We start from the raw sequence: 18658 nt of genomic DNA on the forward strand, positions 1-18658 counted from the left end.
AAAGATCAGTGGTTGCCAAGAGCTAGGGAAAGAAAGAGATGAATAGAAGGAACACAAGAGGAGTTTAAGGTAGCGAAAGAAATTATTTTGCATGATACTACAATGGTGAATACATGTTTTTATACATTTTTCAAAACTCACAGAATGTACAACACCAAGAGTGAACCCCAACATAATTTATGGATTTTAGGTTCTTGTGCCTATGTTGGTTCATGTATTGCAACAAAAATACCACTGTAGTCCAGAATGTTGATAGTGGGAGAGGTTGTATACATGGGAGGACGGGGGATATATGAAACTCCCTGTACTTTCCGTTGGATTTTGCTGTAAACCAAAAACTGCTATAAAAGATAAAGTTTATCATTTAAAATAATAAAAATGAACAAATAAATTGAAGATGATCTAAATGCATGGAGGCATATATCAGGTACATGAATTAGAAACTGTAAAGTTTTTAAAATATCAATTTTCCCAAATTGATTTATATCAAAGCAATCCCTGTCAATGTCTCAGGCAGATGTCTTATGGAAATTCACTAATTCTAAAATCTATGTAAACAGAAAAAAAAAAAGACAAAATAACCAGGCATCTTGAAGAACAGAATGAGACAATTCACACCACAGTATATCAAGAGTGAGTATAAAGATACAGTGTTCAGAAAATTTGGTATAAGTGATAAGATACACAATTAGAAAAGCAGAGCAGGAGACAAAGTACAGGAAAAGACATATACAGACACCTGATTTGCGACAAAAGTGGCCCTGCAGAGTGGTGGGAGGGAGACGAGACCTTCAAATAAACAGCACTAGTTTAGTTCACCAGGTGAAGACCAAGAAAATAAAAGGAAGAAAGAAAGAAACTACACACTAAACACAGAAATCACTTCTAAGTAGATTATTTATCTAAATATGTTTTAGGAGGTAATGTAAAACAGAGTAATATTTTTATGACACTTAATATGTCATAAAGAAAAAGATGAATATATTAGATTGTATTAAATTAGCTACTTCTGCTTAAGCAAAACACCATTATGGGTGAAAATGCAAGCCATAGAGTGGGAGGAAACATCTGGAAAATTATACAGTTCCAATACTTTGACCATCTGATGCAAAGAGCCGACTCATTGGAAAAGACCCTCATGATGGGAAAGATTGAAGGCAAGAAGAGAAGGGATCAGCAGAGGATGAGATTTTGCATGGTATCACCAACTCAATGGACATGAGTTTGAGCAAACTCTGGGAGATAGCAAAGGACAGGAAAGCCTGGTGTGCTACAGTTCATGGGGTCACAAAGTCAAACACAATTTAGTGACTGAACAACAGTTATCAAATAAATTTCTTAAATATCAATAAGAAAATAGATAATCCAATTTTTAAAATAGTCAACAGTACTTAGAAAAGATATTCAAATAGCTAAAAATCATATAAAAAGCTGCAAATTTCATTAGTTGTTAAGGTGCTTCAATTAAAACCACAATGAGATATTACTATATACTCACTAAATTTGTTAATATTAAAATGATTGACAATCCAAGTGTTTGCAAGGAGGTAATGTTAGTCCTTATAGGCTGCTATAATAAAATACTACAGACTAGATTACTTATTAACTACAAACATTTATTTCTCAAAGTTCTGGAGGCTGGGCATTCTGAGATCAAGGAGCCAACATGCTCACCTTTGGAAGGGGCCCTCTTCCTTGTTCATATCCTGTGTCTTCTAGCTGCATCCTCACATGATAGAAGAATGGAGAGGGCTGTGAGCAGTCTTCATAATGGCACTGGTCCCATTCCTGAGGGCTCCACCCTCATAATTTCTCAAAAACCTACCACATAACACACTCACTTTGGACATTAGGATTTCAATACATGAATTTGAAATGGGGGAGGACACAAACATTCAGCACACAGCAGGTGCGGAGCAACTGGAACTCATATACTGCCAGACCATTTGGCCTTATCTACTGACGTTGAACATATGTAACTCAAATGGACATTAACAGAAGGCATATACATAAATATATACCCCAAGAGATCTGTTTAACAAAGTTTGTTTCAATTGTATTCATAATAACCCTAAAATGGAAGAAACCCAGTATTAAACCCAATAGATAAATAATCATAGAGTTACACAATAGAATATTGTGTCCAGAAATGAAAGTTCATCACCTTCTATTATACATGAGAACATAGAAGAATCCCATAAACACAATGTTGAATGAAGGAAACTTGGGACAAAGGAATGCAAGCATTTCTTTTAGAAACTCAAAAGCAAGCAAAATTAATCTACGTAAGTCAGAAGAACAGTTAACTTGGGAGTGGAAGATAAAGACGGTGATAGAGAGGGGTCACCACCCACCTTCTGTTTCTAGATAAGAATATATTCTCTCAAGGTTATTCAAAGATATATAATTTTTGTACTTTTATACAGGTATGTTAATGTATAAATGTATATTTATATACATTTATAATGTATATATAATATACATTTAAAATGTATATTAAAATCCTCATTTTAAAATCTACTAAACTTTTCTAGTAAATTGATTTTTTAAATGAGGTAATTTTGGTGTGATGTTAGCATGGGCTTATGTTGATAGATAGAAGTCATCAACCTATTCTTTCTTAAATGCAAATGTTTATTAACCAGTTTCTTTGTCATTAATCAATTTTTCCTTTAATAATCAGTTTCTTCAAACCCTCCAACATATTGGCAAAAAGTTATCAATGTTAAATTGATCAGTTAATAATTTCTATAGTCAGTTTTTCTTTTTGAAAATTATTTGCAGTTTTTCTGATGCTTCTTCCAATATTTTTGTTTTAGCAAAGTTTAGTGGCAATTCAAAGAACAAATACAATATATAGATTTTTTTAATACAGGAGTGAAAGCAAAGATGAGGTAAAAGGGATAATTAAAAATACAATTGGCAAAAACTTAATAGATTAAAAATTAAATTAAAATAACAGGATCTGCAGTTTGATCTCTCCTAGGTCAGTAGGTATGGGGTTGGGTCAAACAGTAAATGTCAAACATATACTGACATTTTCTAATTCAAAGGATACAGGGGTAAACATTATGTAAATATCAAGGAAGATTAGTAAGAACATTGAAAGATTATTTGCAAGGGACAGAAATCAGGTTTTCCTCAGGCTTCTAAGCAACATTAAAACCTAGAAGGCAGTGGGATAATGATTACAGACTTGGGGGAGTGGAAGAAAGATTATTTCCCAAAGAATCTGTTTTCATCAGGCTGTCATTTATTTGAGAAGACAACAAAAAATATATTATTAAATATTCAAAGATTCAAACTATATTATCCAAGTACCCTTATTTGAAATACTTACCCAGGACACACTCATCTGACCAAGAATCGAAAGAAAGAGCTCAATCATGAAAAATCTGGGGATATAAGACCCTACAGTGAGCAATGCTAATATTTAAACAAATGATATATCAAAAAATTACATAGTGAACTCAACTGAAAATTCAGAAATAACTCTTAAATGAGAAGATAAACAATGTAAAAATAATTCAAGCAAAATAAAACTTTTAAAAGTTTAGGAGCAATAGTTTTCAGTTATGTACCTCTCTGTGTGCCATGAATAAGAACATTAGCTTAGAGACAAACAAACCTGGATCCTCACTATATTAACTGAGGCAAATTATTGATCTTTCTGAGCCTCTGCCTTCTTATCTATTAAATACCCACCCTTTGTGTATTGCTCTGAGGATTAAATGAAAAAACAGACTAAAGCCCTTAAGCATAATAGAGACTCTGTAAATAAGAGGCAACTCCCCTCTTCCCAACCGTGTTTACTTTCCCTAGAAAGTAATTTTTCTTAGTCAACGATCTAGAAATCATTTTCAGTTCTTTTTAAAAATCTTCTTACATGGTTAATTACCACTTGGCCATGGCATTGCTCTTCCTAGTTCATTCTCAAGTATTTGTCCTGCCTTCCATCACATCTTTCAAAAATTCAAGCTACCTTAGAGGACATTCTGTGCAGATACTTTGTATATTAAATTGCCTCACCCTTTTCTCCTCTTACCTGGTAGCAGCTAAAGTTTTTAACACTGATACAGTGGCATCAAGATTACAGCAAAGCATTTGCTTTGAAATGTACTGTACATCATCAGCTCAAGTAATTTTCCATGTCATCAATTTTTATTCTTAAAACTTCACTTTTTCTGACTTAGGTGAAGCTAAATATTTCCTAACTTAAATTTATACTTGTGGAAATTCCTTAGGGAGTATATAATTTAAGATGAATAAGAACTACATGTTTATTTCAAAATTTAAAAACTCAAATGACTTCTAAGCTTCCAGTAAAAGCTTTTCTTCAACTGAATTAATACATTATTATATCTAATTTTCACTGATCTGTACAGGGATCAAGAGAATCTAACCCTCATAGTCTTCCATGCTAGATAGGAACTTTATAAAACTAAATATTCAAATGACATTTAGGAAATAGTTTAATTTTCAAATGTCTGTCAACAAAATTAATATTTCCATTTACCTGAAGTTGTACTTAACTTAGTATATCCATTTTATCAAATTAATTGTAGAAACTGCAGCAGTATCATAATCCAGTAGCTGATCTCTAACAATTAGAGGACTCTTCTTATGATTAGTGAGTCAAGAAAATAAAAATAAGCATGTATCTAACAGCACACTGAATTCATTCATGGATACTAGCTAAACTGTTGTTTTCATAATTTTCAGATTCTATACTGGCAATTTTTAGAACTACACAAAAATGATTTTTCATTGATAGAACTACAACCCCAAGCCTCTGCTCTCATGAACTTTTGAAGAGGATTAGTCTTAATCTTTCAAAGTACTGCTCATACTAGAATAAAGAATTAGCCAGTATTTACATTTCCCCAAAACTCACATAACGACTCATGCCTCTTTTCTCTGAAACTTTCCTTTTTGTCCACCTGATACACAATAAAGGATAATTCCAGAGGACTCGAATATCTGCTGGAAGTAACTTATTCAATTTGAGCAGAAAGTGAACCTTCCCATTTTTTTTTTAATTTTATTTTTAAACTTTACATAACTGTATTAGTTTTGCCAAATATCAATATGAATCCGCCACAGGTATACATGTGTTCCCCATCCTGAACCCTCCTCCCTCCTCCCTCCCCATTCCACCCCTCTGGGTTGTCCCAGTGCACCAGCCCCAAGCATCCAGTATCGTGCATCGAACCTGGACTGGCAACTCGTTTCATACATGATATTTTACATGTTTCAATGCCATTCTCCCAAATCTTCCCACCCTCTCCCTCTCTCACAGAGTCCATAAGACTGTTCTATACATCAGTGTCTCTTTTGCTGTCTCGTACACAGGGTTATTGTTACCATCTTTCTAAATTCCATATATATGCGTTAGTATACTGTATTGGTGTTTTTCTTTCTGGCTTACTTCACTCTGTATAATAGGCTCCAGTTTCATCCACCTCATTAGAACTGATTCAAATGTATTCTTTTTAATGGCTGAATAATAGAACCTTCCCATTTTTTATAGAAAATACACTCCACGGTTTCATAATCTGGCACTAAATGACATAACATATCTTATTGAAAAGCAAAACAACTAAGCAAATGATCCTCAAAGACATAAAACAGATTCTCAAATATTTACTCTTTCCATATATTTATTATTATTAGTGCCTGTTCTTTTTAGTGGTGAAATTCTGGAAGTATCTTTCTCAAATATTGCTAAAATCCATTCTACTGTATGAGCTACCTAAAACCAAAGACCACAGCCACAGGAAACTGTCAAGCATTGTTTTCTCTGCTGAGGCAATTCATGAAAAAAAACAACTCATTCTTCATGGGCGCACTTCACTGGAAAATGCCTGGGCATTGTCCACAGCAGTCAGTATCATTCCATAATACTAAGCAAAAGAAGCAGCAAGACCCTATCAACTCATCTTATTAGCCAAATAATTAATAATAACTACAAATCTTGAATTCAGTAATAAAACCACCACAGAGAGGAATTCCCAGGTGCCAAAAGTTTGAGAATGTAATATTGGAAAAAGGGAACACGTAAAATAAGTTCAGTAGTTGAGAGTAACTGATAAAGTGACTTCAGCAAGAAAGAAATGAGTTGACTGAATTTTAGATGTGTGTTTAAACCCAAGAGGCAGAATTTTAAGCAAACAAAAGTCTGTACAGAATATTGTCAGCTGACGTTAATATAATACAATTATGGATTCACATAATTTTTCTCATCACTTTTATATAAAAAAACAAAATAGTGATCTAGATGGAAACTCATATTTCTCTTCTTTCATTGTTTTTAATCACAGATTCTTCAGAGACCTCATATAATAACAGAATTTTCTGAAGTTTTTTCACACATTTCCACGAGAAAAGGTAAATATTGTTTGTTTTTCTAAATGGAATCTAATTTTCATCTCCACCTTGATAGTTTGTCAACTAGCCATTAGTAATTGATGAAACCATTTCTATGAGGATAAATGGTTATTAACATATATTACAGAGAGAAAAAAATGTGAGAGCAAACAGTGCAACTTCTGACACCTTGGTGGCTCAGGGGAGACAGAGCATTAATGAAGCATCTAGGCGCAGGTCACTAATTTGCATCATAAGCAAATTTGTTCATAACTTCAGGGATTCTTTGGCATCTGGAGATGGTCTGATGACCTGAGTGAGGTGAGCTGCTCTGTCCCGGTCCCTGGACACAGGTGTCCAATCAGCCCTGATTGGCACTTGGCAGGGTCTCAGGGCAGCTGAAAGCTAAACAGACACAGAGAACACAGAAGCCTTCCTCACGGCGACAGAGACTTCTTCCAGGACAGGCTGGAGTTCTCTAATCCCCAAAGAGTTGAATGAAAGAAGAATGACTACAAATAAACAGAGGGAAATGTTTAATGGGCATTTAGGCCTCACCACTTGCACCACTTTTAAAATTATCTGTTTCATTATCCAATATAGATCTTCTTATGAATTGCATAATGTTTATCTGATGCAACTTGTGAGCATAAAGGAATTCCTCAAACAGTGCAATTTATTATAGAGAAAGTAGAGTGATAGCCTGTGGTCATATGCTTTAATTTCTCTAATTCATATGTTTCAGTTCAGTCGCTCAGTCGTGTTTGACTCTTTGCAACTGCATGCACTGCAGCATGACAGGCCTCTCTGTCCATCACCAACTCCTGGAGTTTACTCAAACTCGTGTACAGTGACTCAGTGATGCCATCCCACCATCTGATCCTCTGTCATCCCCTTCTCCTCTAGCCTTCAATCTTTCCCAGCTCAGGCTCTTTTCAAATGAATCAACTCTTCGCATCAGGTGGCCAATGTACTGGAGTTTCACCTTCAGCATCAGTCCTTCCAATGAACGTTCAGAACTGATTTCCTTTAGGATGAACTGGTTGGATCTCTTTGCAGTCCAAGGGAACCTCAAGAGTCTTCTCCAATACCACAGTTCAAAAGCATCAATTCTTCGGTGCTCAGGTTTCTTTATAGGCCAAATCTCATATCCATACATGACTACTGGAAAAACATTAGCCTTGGCTAGACAGACATTTGTTGGCAAAGTAATGTTTCTGCTTTTGAATATGCTATCTACGTTAGTCATAACTTTTCTTCCAAGGAGTAATCACCTTTTTATTTCATGGCTTCAGTCACCATCTACAGTGATTTTGGAGCCCAAAAGAATAAAGTCTGACACTGTTTCCACTGTTTATCCATCTATTTGCCATGAAGTGATGGGACCAGATGCCATGATCTTTGTTTTCTGAATGTTGAGATTTAAGCCAACTTTTTCACTCTCCTCTTTCACTTTCATCAAGAGGCTCTTTAGTTCTTCTTCACTTTCTGCCATAAGGGTGGTGTCATCTGCATATCTGAGGTTATTGATATTTCTCCCGGCAATCTTGATTCCAGCTTGTGCTTCATCAGCCCAGCGTTTCTCATGATGTACTCTGCATATAAGTTAAATAAGCAGGATGACAATATACAGCCTTGACGTACTCCTTTTCCTATTTGGAACCAGTCCTTTGTTCCATGTCCACTGGAACATGTTGCTTCCTGACCTGCATACAGATTTCTCAGGAGGTGGTCAGGTGGTCTGGTATTCCCATCTCTTTCAGAATTTTCCACAGTTTCTTGTGATCCACACAAAGGCTTTGGCATAGCCAGTAAAGTGGAAGATGTTTTTCTGGAACTCTCTTGCTTTTTTGATGATCCAGTGTATGTTGGCAATTTGATCTCTGGTTCCTCTACCTTTTCTAAACCCAGCTTGAATACCTGGAAGTTCATGGTTCATGTATTGTTGAAGCCTGGCTTGGAGAATTTTGAGTATTACTTCACTAGCACGTGAGATGAGTTCAATTGTGCAGTAGTTTGAGCATTCTTTGGCATTTTCTTTCTTTGGAATGGGAATGAAAACTGACCTTATCCAGTCCTGTGGCCACTGCTGAGTTTTCCAAATGAGCTGGTGTATTAAGTGCAGCACTTTCACAGCATCATCTTTTAGGATTTGAAATAGCTTAACTGGCATCCCATCACCTCCACTAGTTTTGTTCATAATGATGCTTCCTAAGGCCCACTTGACTTCATGCTCCAGGATGTCTGGCTCTAAGTGAGTGATCACACCATTGTGATTATCTGGATCCTGAAGATCTTTTTCATACAGTTCTTCTGTGTATTCTTGCCACCTCTTCTTAGTATCTTCTGCTTCTCTTAGGTCCATACCATTTCTGTCCTTTATTAAGCCCTTCTTTGCATGAAATGTTCCCCTGATATCTCTCATTTTCTTGAATAGATCTCTAGTCTTTCCCATACTATTGTTTTCCTCTATTTCTTTGTACTGATTACTGAGGAAGGCTTTCTTATCTCTCCTTGCTATTCTTTGGAACTCTGCATTCAAATGTATATAGCTTTCATTTTCTCCTTTGCTTTTTGCTTCCCTTCTTTTGTCAGCTATTTGTAAGGCCTCCTCAGACAGCCATTTTGCTTTTTTGCATTTCTTTTTCTTGGGGATGGTCTTGCTCCCTCTCTACTTTACAATGTCAAGAACTTCCGTCCATAGTTCATCAGGCATTCTGTTTATCAGATCTAGTCTCTTAAATCTATTTCTCACTTCCACTGTATAATCGTTAGGGATTTGATTTAGGTCATATCTGAATGGTCTAGTGGTTTTCCCCACTTTCTTCAATTTAAGTCTGAATTTGGCATAAAGGAGTTCATGATCTGAGCTACAGTCAGCTTCCAGTCTTGTTTTTGCTGACTATAGAGCTTCTCCATCTTTGACTGCAAGGAATATAATCAATCTGATTTCAGTGTTGACCATTGGTGATATCCATGTGTAGAGTCTTCTCTACGTGTTGTTGGAAGAAGGTATTTGCTATGACCAGTGTGTTCTTTTGGCAGAACTCTATTATCCTTTGCCCTGCTTCATTCTGTACTTCACAGCCAAATTTGCCTGTTATTCCAGGTATTTCTTGACTTCCTACTTTTGCATTCCAGTCCTCTATAATGAAAAGGACATCTTTTGGGGGTGTTAATTCTAGAAGGTCTTGTAGGTCTTCAGAGAACCATTCAACTTCAGCTTCTTCAGCATTACTGGTTGGAGCATAGACTTGGATTACCATGATATTGAATGGTTTGCCTTGGAAACGAACAGAGATCATTCTGTCATTTTTGAGACTGCATCCAAGTACTGCATTTCAAACTCTTTTGTTGACCATGATGGCTACTCCATTTCTTCTAAGGGATTCTTGTCCACAGTAGTAGATATAATGGTCATCTGAGTTAAAATGACCCATTCCAGTTCAATTTAGTTCACTGATTCGACATTCACTCTTGCCATCTCCTGTTTGATCACTTCCAATTTGCCTTGATTCATGGACCTAACATTCCAGGTTCCTATGCAATATTGTTCTTGACAGCATCGGACCTTGCTTCCATTACCAGTCACATCCACAACTGGATGTTGCTTTTGCTTTGGCTTCTTCTTTTCATTCTATCTGGAGTTATTTCTCCACTGATCTCCAGTAGCATATTGGGTACCTACTGACCTGGGGAATTCATCTTTCAGTGTCCTATCTTTTTGCCTTTTCATACAACAGCTGCACAGCACTGGAGCAGAGAGTGGCAGCTACGCAGCACTGGAGCTGCCAAGAGGACATTCCTGACATCCAAGGTCAGGAGCGGCGCCTGCATTTCACTGAAGCAGCCCTGAATAGATACCCCATGTCCAAGGTAAGAGAAATCCCAGTAAGACGGTGGGCACTGGAGCGTCTGTGAGGAGATACACCATACCCAAGGGCAAAGGAGAAGCCCCAGCAAGATGGTAGGAGGTGCAAATTCACATTTAGAATCAAATCCCATTCCTGCCAGAGATGCTCAGAGGGCTCAAACAAACCTTGTGGGCACCAGGACCCAGGGACCCCACAGACACTGAGACAGAACTGTGTTTGAGTGTCTTGTGTGGCGGTACAGGTCATCAGTGGTATGCGCAAGGACAGGGGCTCTGGGTGTGGGTATGGCATAAGTCCTCTTGGAGGAGGTTGCCATTGACCCTACCACAGAGCTGCCAGAACTTACATAGGACTGGGAAATAGTCTCTTGGAGGGCACTACAGAACGTTGTGCACCAGCACCCAGGAGAAAGGAACAGTGACTCCACAGGAGACTGTCCTGGACTTGCCTGTGGGTGTCCAGGAGTCCCCAGCAAAGGCATGGGTTGGTGGTGGTCTGCTGCAAGGTTGGGGGCCCGGACTGCAGCAGTACATGCATGGGATCTTTTGCATGAGGTCACCGTTATCTTCATTACCTCCACCATAGTTTGGGCCCAGATAAACAGCAGGGAGGGGACACAGCTCCAGCCATCAACAGAAAATTTGATTAAAGATTTACTGAGCGTGGCCCCACCCATCAGAACAAGACCCAGTATCACCCTCAGTCAGTCTATCCCATCAGGAAGCTTCCATAAGCCTCTTATCCTTGTCCATCAGAGGGCAGACAGACTGAAAAGCACAATAACAGAAAACTAATCAGTCTAATCACATGGACCACAGCCTTGTCTAATTCAATGAAACTATGAGCCATGCCATGTAGGGCCACCCAAGACAGACGGGTCATGGTGGAGAGTTCTGACAAAATGTGGTCCACTGGAGAAAGAAATGGAAAACCACTTCAGTATTCCTGCCTTGAGAACCCCATGAACAGAATGAAGTCATATGTTTAGACAAAGGTTATTTTAAATTCATCATTCATTTTTCTAAATGCTTAATACACAATGTTCTTTCATTTTGTAACTAAACATATGTATAACACATAAATGTACTAGAGTTGAGAGAAAAATAGTACAGGATAAATATACCTAAATATAGTACGTTTCCCCTAAAGTTCTATTATATAATGCTATTATATAAACAAATAATGAAAAGTTAATATGAGTATAGTGCTCTTGAACAAATTAAGAGTAAAATACACTACATGGCTTTCATATTTAATTTTCAATATTTTGTTCAAAAACAATTAGAACAATTTTAATAGCTTCACCTAATAAACAGAAAGGTCCAAATCAATAAAATTAATTTAACATTTTTCACTGTCCAAACAGACTATCTCATTTTTTCTTACTCAGTTTTTTAATGATATATTATTGTAGGCAATAGCATATATTTCTCCTGAATTTCAGAAGGGCAGCAGAAATTCAGTCTCTTACCTAACACATACAAACAGACTAGATCCTTTTTTCAATACAAATGTTATGAGATGGGATAACAACTGTGCTATAGACTTTCTAGGATGGAAAGATGTATTAGAAATCACGGTGTGTAAGGTGAATATAACTGGATCCAGAAAACATCCAATTCATTCATTTATTAAGGTACATTGCAAGAGCGGTTTATTTTTTAAGATATATATCCATAATAATCACTGATTTTTTTAATGTTTTACAAAATCTCCAGTGTCTAATCAAAAGATGATTTTTATAAAATGCTACTAGCCATACCCTTATCCAATCCAGATTCATACAGATTGAACCCCCCACTTAGTTTTACATTTTTCTTCCTAAAATTTATGATCTCGATTACAAATTGCTCTTGAGTGACATTCAGAAGATATTGCAAGGGTATCCACTCTACCTCTCTTGTCAAATGTGTTTCAGCACAAGGATTATTGATGGAAGCCTGAGACACAGATGAAGAGGAATTAGAGCTGTGGGGTATAGAATTGCAGAAATTGCATCAATACAAACAGCTGAAGGAAAGATGATACTCTGTTCAAATGTTTCCTATTTCATAGAACTCTCCAGAGTCCCATTTACTCCTGACAAGTACGAACAGTGCTTACAAGTTCTCTTCAACGTGGCGGATTGCTTAAATTAAGAAAATATTTTTAGTTAAAAAGAAAGTTGCTGCAGAACTTGAAAGCTGTAGAATAAAACCTGAAAAGGATTTCATCAGACAATAAGATCCAGCTCTGGTGCCTTAATCTGCAAAACGAAACTATGAAATAACTGATTCCTGTTTAACACAACCGTACAGGCAGGCCTCTTTTTATTGTGTTTTTGCTTTACTGAGCTTCACAGATACTGCCTTTTTACAGATTAAAGGTCTGTGGCAACCCTGTGTCCAGCAAATCTATCGATGCTATTTTTCCAGCAGCATTTGCTGACTTCATGTCTCTGCGTCACATTTTGGTGATTTTCACAATATTTCAAGATATTTCATTATTACTGTATGTTATGATGATCTGTGATCAGTGATCTTCAATGTTCCTATCGTACTTGTTTTGAGGTGCCACAGACCACACCCATAATCAAAAAATGTTCTGGTGTGTTCTGACTGCTCCATTGATGTACTGGTCTCTGTCCCTCTTCCTCTCCTTGGGCCTTTCTATTCCTTGAGACGCAGCAATGTTGAAATCAGGCCAACTAATAACCCTACAAAGACTTGTAAGTGTTCAAGCAAAAGGAAGAGCCACGTGTCTCTCATTCTAAATCAAAAGCTAGAAATGATTAAGATGAGGGAGCAAATCAGAAAGCTAATCAAAAGCTGATATAGGCCAAAAGCTGGGCCTCTTGCCCCAAATAGCTATCCAAGTTATGAATGCAAAGTTCTTGAAAGAAATTAAAAGTGCTATTCCAGGGAACACATAAATGATAAGAAAGTGAAACAGTATTACTGCTGATACAGAGATAGTTTCAGCAGTATAAGTCAAACCAGGCATGACATTCCCTTAAGCCAAAGCCTAATCCAGAGCAAGGCCCTAACTCACTTCAATTCTCTGAAGGCTGAGAGAGGTGAGGAAGCTGCAGAAGAAAAGCCTGAAATGAGCAGAGATTGGGTCACGAGGTTTAAGGAAAAAAGCCATCTCCGGAACATGAAAGTGCAAGGTGAAGCAGCAAGTGTTGATGCAAAAGCTGCAGCAAGTTACCCAGAAGATCTTGCTAAGGTGATTAATAAAGACAGCTACACTAATCAACAGATTTTCAGTGTAAACTAAACAGTCTTCTATTGGAAGAAGATGTCATCTGAGGCTCTCATATCTGAAGAAGAGAAATCAATGCCTGGCTTCGAGGCTTCAAAGGACAAGTTGATTCTCTTGTTAGGGCCAACTTTAAGTTGATGCTCATTTTACCATGCTGAAAATCCTAGGCCCCTTAGTAATGAGTCTACTAAATCTACTCTGACTATGCTCTCTAAATGGAACAACAAACCCTAGTGATAGCACATCTGTTTACAATATGGCTTGCTGAATATTTTCACCCAACTGTTAAGACATAATGCTCAGAAAAAGACATCCCTTCAAAATATTACTGCTTATTGACAATGCATCTGGTCTCCCAAGAGTTCTGATAGTGGTATACAATGAGATTAGTGTTGTTTTTATACCTGCTCACACAATATTCATTCTGCAGCCCATGAAAGAAGGAGTAATTTAGACTTTGAATCATTATTTCAGAAATACATTTCATAAGTCTATAACTGTCATAGATAGTGATTCCTCTGATGGATCTGGGCAAAGTCAATGGAAAACCTTCTGGGAAGGTGATGTCATTAAGAACATTCATGATTTATGAGAAGAGGTCAAAATATCAACATTAACAGGAATTTAGAAGAGGTTGATTCCAACCTTCATGAATGATTTTGAAGCATTCTAGACTGCAGTGGCAGAGAAGGCAATGGCACCCCACTCCAGTACTCTTGCCTGGAAAATCCCATAGACGGAGGAGTCTGGTGGGCTCCATGTCTAGCGTCCATGGGGTCGCTAAGAGTCGGACACGACTGAGTGACTTCACTTTGACTTTTCACTTTCATGCACTGGAGAAGGAAATGGCAACCCACTCCAGTGTTCTTGCCTGGAGAATCCCAGGGATGCGGGTGCCTGGTGAGCTGCCATCTAAGGGGTTGCACAGAGTTGGACACGACTGAGGTGACTTAGCAGCAGCAGCAGACTGCAGTGGAGAAAGTAAATGCCATTATGGTGGAAATAGCAAGAGAACTAGAATTAGAAGTAGAGCCTGAAGATGTGACTGAATTGTTGCAATCTCAAGAGGAGTTGCTTCTTACAGATGAACAAAAAAGTGATTTCTTGAGATAGAATTTACTCCTGGCAAAGGTGCTATAAAAGACTGTCGAAATAACAATGAAAGATTTATAATATTATATAAATTCAGTTGATAAAGCAGCAGTGGGGCTTGAAAGGATTGACTTCCATTTTTAAAAAAGTTCTACTGTGGGAAAATGCTATCAGACAGTGTTGTATGCTACAGAGAAATCATTTGTGAAAGGAAGAGTCAATCGATGCAGTAAATTTCACTGGAGTCTTATTTTAAGAAATTGCCACAGCCATGCAGCCTGCAGCAACCACCACCCTGATCAGTCAATATCCATCAAAATTAAGACAAGAACCTCCACAGAAAAAAGAATATGACTTACTGAAGCCTCAGATGATGGCTAGCCTTGTTTAGCAATAAAGTATTTTCTAATGAAAGTGTGTACATTTTTTAGACGTAGTGCTATTTCACATTCAGTAGACTACCGCATACTATGAACATAACTGTCATGTGTCCTGGGAACCAAAAGATTCATGTGACTCACTTTATGGCAATATTTGCTTTCTTGTGGCAGTCTGGAACCCAACATTCTGGAACTCAACATTCAAAAAACTAAGATCATGGCATCCAGGCCCATCACTTCATAGCAAATAGATGGAGAAACAATGGAAACAGTGACAGTCTTTATGTTTGAGGGGCTCCAAAAATTACTGCAGATGGTGACTGCAGTCATGAAATGAAAATACACTAGCTTCTTGGAAGAAAAGTTATGACAAACCTAGGCAGCACATTAAAAAGCAGAGACATTATTTTGCTAACAAAGGTACATCTTGTCAAAGCTATGGTTTATCCAGTAGTACATGTATGGATGTGAGAGCTGGACCATAAATCTGAGCACCAAAGAACTGATGCTTTTGTACTGTGGTGTTGAAGACTCTTGACAGTCTCTTGGACTGCAAGGAGATCAAACCAGTCCATCCTAAAGGAAATCAGTCTTGAATTTTCACTGAAGGGACTGATGCTAAAGCTGAAGCTCCAATACTTTGGCCACCTGATGTGAAGAACTGACTCACTGGAAAAAAAAAAAAAACCCTGATGCTGGGAAAGATTGAAAGCAGGAGGAGAAGGGGAAGACAGAGGATGAGATGGTTGGATGGCATCACCGACTCGATGGACATTGAGTTTGAGCAACCTCTGGGAGTTGGTGATGGACTGGGAAGCCTGGCATTCTGCAGTCCATGCGGTCGCAAAGAGTCGGACATGACTGAACGACTGAACTGAACTGGAACCCAACCCACAGTATCCTCGAGATATTCCCTGGACAAGAAAACTAGTCATAAGCCAGAACAAAGATTACAATATATTCTTCACAGATGACTCTAAAACACCTTCACTGAGAAAGCACAAGGAGTATGTTTCAGAAGATGTGTAATCGTGAAAGTCCATCTCTCCAAAACAACTCACCCCTTCACATTATCACATATATAATTTTTTCCCTGAATGCCAATTACAGGGTTTTCCAAAGTATGTTTTCCAGATCACTTGCTCAACAGGATGTTTATAAACTTTTGTTGATAAAGGACACCAGTTTAAAATGGGGGAATGATTGAACCATTCCCTAATTAATTAACTTTCTTTCAGTGCAGGACTTCTAAGTTTTTCATATAGTATTTTATACTGTGTTGATCCACAGTGGGGAGGACATACTACTCAGCATTTCAAAACTTATTTGACTGCGGAAGCCCTTTTTTTCGTGGAATACCTTTGACTACTACTTTAAGGAGTGTGTATAACAATTTTACGGGCTTGGGATTAAGATTATTAGCATAGAAAGCCACTGGCTGTTTTTCCAAATACCAACATCACCAGCCACTTGACTCTGTGGGAAATGTACAGTAGGATAAAAGCCTATTGTGTCAGTGACTGCAATGTTATCCCTCCCTTTCCGCACCAGCACTCTCCATCCCTGTCAGTCACATTAGCAGGCTCACTATCAGTGAGGTAATCACAGCATATTCATATAATCACAGATATTCATGCTGGCCACTCATAGCAACATGCTCCCCTGAAAATGTACCCTAGATGTGAAAAGTAACATCCTTTTCCATTTTTATAATGGCTTCCCTTATGTTTGCTTGCAACATACTATTACTGTGCTGAAAGATTGTTACTTATGCCCTATAAATCTTCCTGCCTTCTCTCAGGAGTTACCTTTCACATAACAACCAGAAAACTTTTGCCAAGTTCTGAAAAAAGATGCTGTCATAGATTCTCTTAAAAAAAAAAGTCTAGTTTGGGGTCGCTTTTTTGTTTCCTGTTTATTTTACAAACAAAAGAGTGAAAGTTGAAATGTCACCTGTTTAGAAAAAAGATTTTATTCTTTTTTTTTTTTTTTTAAAGAAGCAAGGAAGACTTTATTCTAGAATACTGTAATTGGAGAGACAGACTGAAGTCAATTCTGCTGAAACAAAAGGAAAGGGGATTTATACAAGCTGGGATTAAAAGATTTTATTCTTATCAGATGTGTGTGATAGTCATTCGATTGGAAAACAGAACCATCACTGAGGTGACTGACACTTTTTTATAAAGACACTTTTCATTTGTCACTTTGTACACAGTTTTTGTTTTTATGATGCCCCCATTTAATGGCCACTATGGCATCCCACTCCAGTACCCTTGCCTGGAAAATCCCATGGATGGAGGAGCCTGGTGGGCTGCAGTCCATGGGGTCACTAAGAGTCGGACACGACTGAGTGACTTCACTTTCACTTTTCACTTTCATGCATTGGAGAAGGAAATGGCAACCTACTCCAGTGTTCTTGCCTGGAGAATCCCAGGGACAGAGGAGCCTGATGGGCTGCCGTCTATGGGGTCGCACAGAGTCGGACACGACTGAAGCGACTTAGCAGCAGCATACCTTCATGCAAGAGATACTGCTTAGAACTTTGAATTTACTGTCTTAGTTTATCCTCACATCATCCCATACAAAAGTTATTATTAGCCTAAGTCTCAGAGAAAATAAGTTCATCATTGAAAGTCCCAGTTATTAAGTGATGACCTGATACTTGAAACTGTACCTGTCTGATCTGAAAGATCCCAGTCTTCTCAGGATACCAAGCAGACATATACATCATTGTTTCTAATAACCCCTTAGTAAATGCTCTTTACTGAGGGGTTGTTAGAAACATGCTATCACATATTATCATAGCATTTGATAAGAAATGGAAGGATTTTTCCCATTCCAGCCAGAGTTGCTTCTCCTCACATCTTCTACCAAAAAAACAGAGGATTTAAGCTTCTGTGAAACTGGGCCTGAACTGATGGACAAAGAGAATGAAACAAGAACAGAATGTCCCCAGGAAGAACAGAGATGGAGCAACATCCACCTTAGATCTTAGAGACTCTGCATTCAGCTTATTTCAGAGCTATACTGCCTTTTATAATAATACTTATGAAACGATCTTTCTGTAAGTGTAGCACAGTGTGTCTCCATAAAAGCATCCAAGTTTTCATATGAAGACTCCTACCAACAAAGTTAATAAATCTTGGCTGTGAAGTGAAATGCAAGAGAAATATTATGTAAGCAGTGTCCCTTTATCAGCAAATGTGCTGACTAGTCAGGTTGCACGGTATCAGCGAATAATCAGGCACAACTGAAAGGTCATGAGAGATAGAAAAGCAGCAAGGCCACTATGGCATGAGTTTGTTAAATGACTTTCTCTTTAAAGAAAACAACAACACTGCTATCAAATATCTTGCTACATGATACCTTAATCCATTTCTCTGCTTCACTTGATCTATCATGTCTTGGCCATAGTACATATTCTCAGACAACCTATAATTCTGAGAATTATTGAACATTAACACCTGAATATTTGAGGCTCCCTATAAAAGAGATTGACTTGTTTCTGTTAATCAGAACAAAAGAAGATGTAAACAGAAATTAACATTTAAGTACCTAGTATGTGCCAAGAGCTCTGCAGTATTTTGATCATGTTATTGTATTAATCCTCACAGTGTTATAAAATAGGTGTTCTACAAATGAGAATTACTAATGAAGTGATGCCCATGTGCCCTAAATCATTCAACCGGATGAAGTTCAGCC

General features: G+C 37.7%; 1 pseudogene; it reads left to right on the top strand.

Moving 5' to 3' along the window:
- LOC129650918 (tigger transposable element-derived protein 1-like) overlaps nucleotides 1-14957 on the top strand; it is an 83351-nt pseudogene extending 68394 nt beyond the window's left edge.
- The last annotated feature ends 3701 nt before the right edge of the window (nucleotides 14958-18658 follow it).

Source organism: Bubalus kerabau, chromosome 4, assembly GCF_029407905.1.
Source record: "Bubalus kerabau isolate K-KA32 ecotype Philippines breed swamp buffalo chromosome 4, PCC_UOA_SB_1v2, whole genome shotgun sequence".
Lineage (NCBI taxonomy): Eukaryota > Metazoa > Chordata > Mammalia > Artiodactyla > Bovidae > Bubalus > Bubalus kerabau.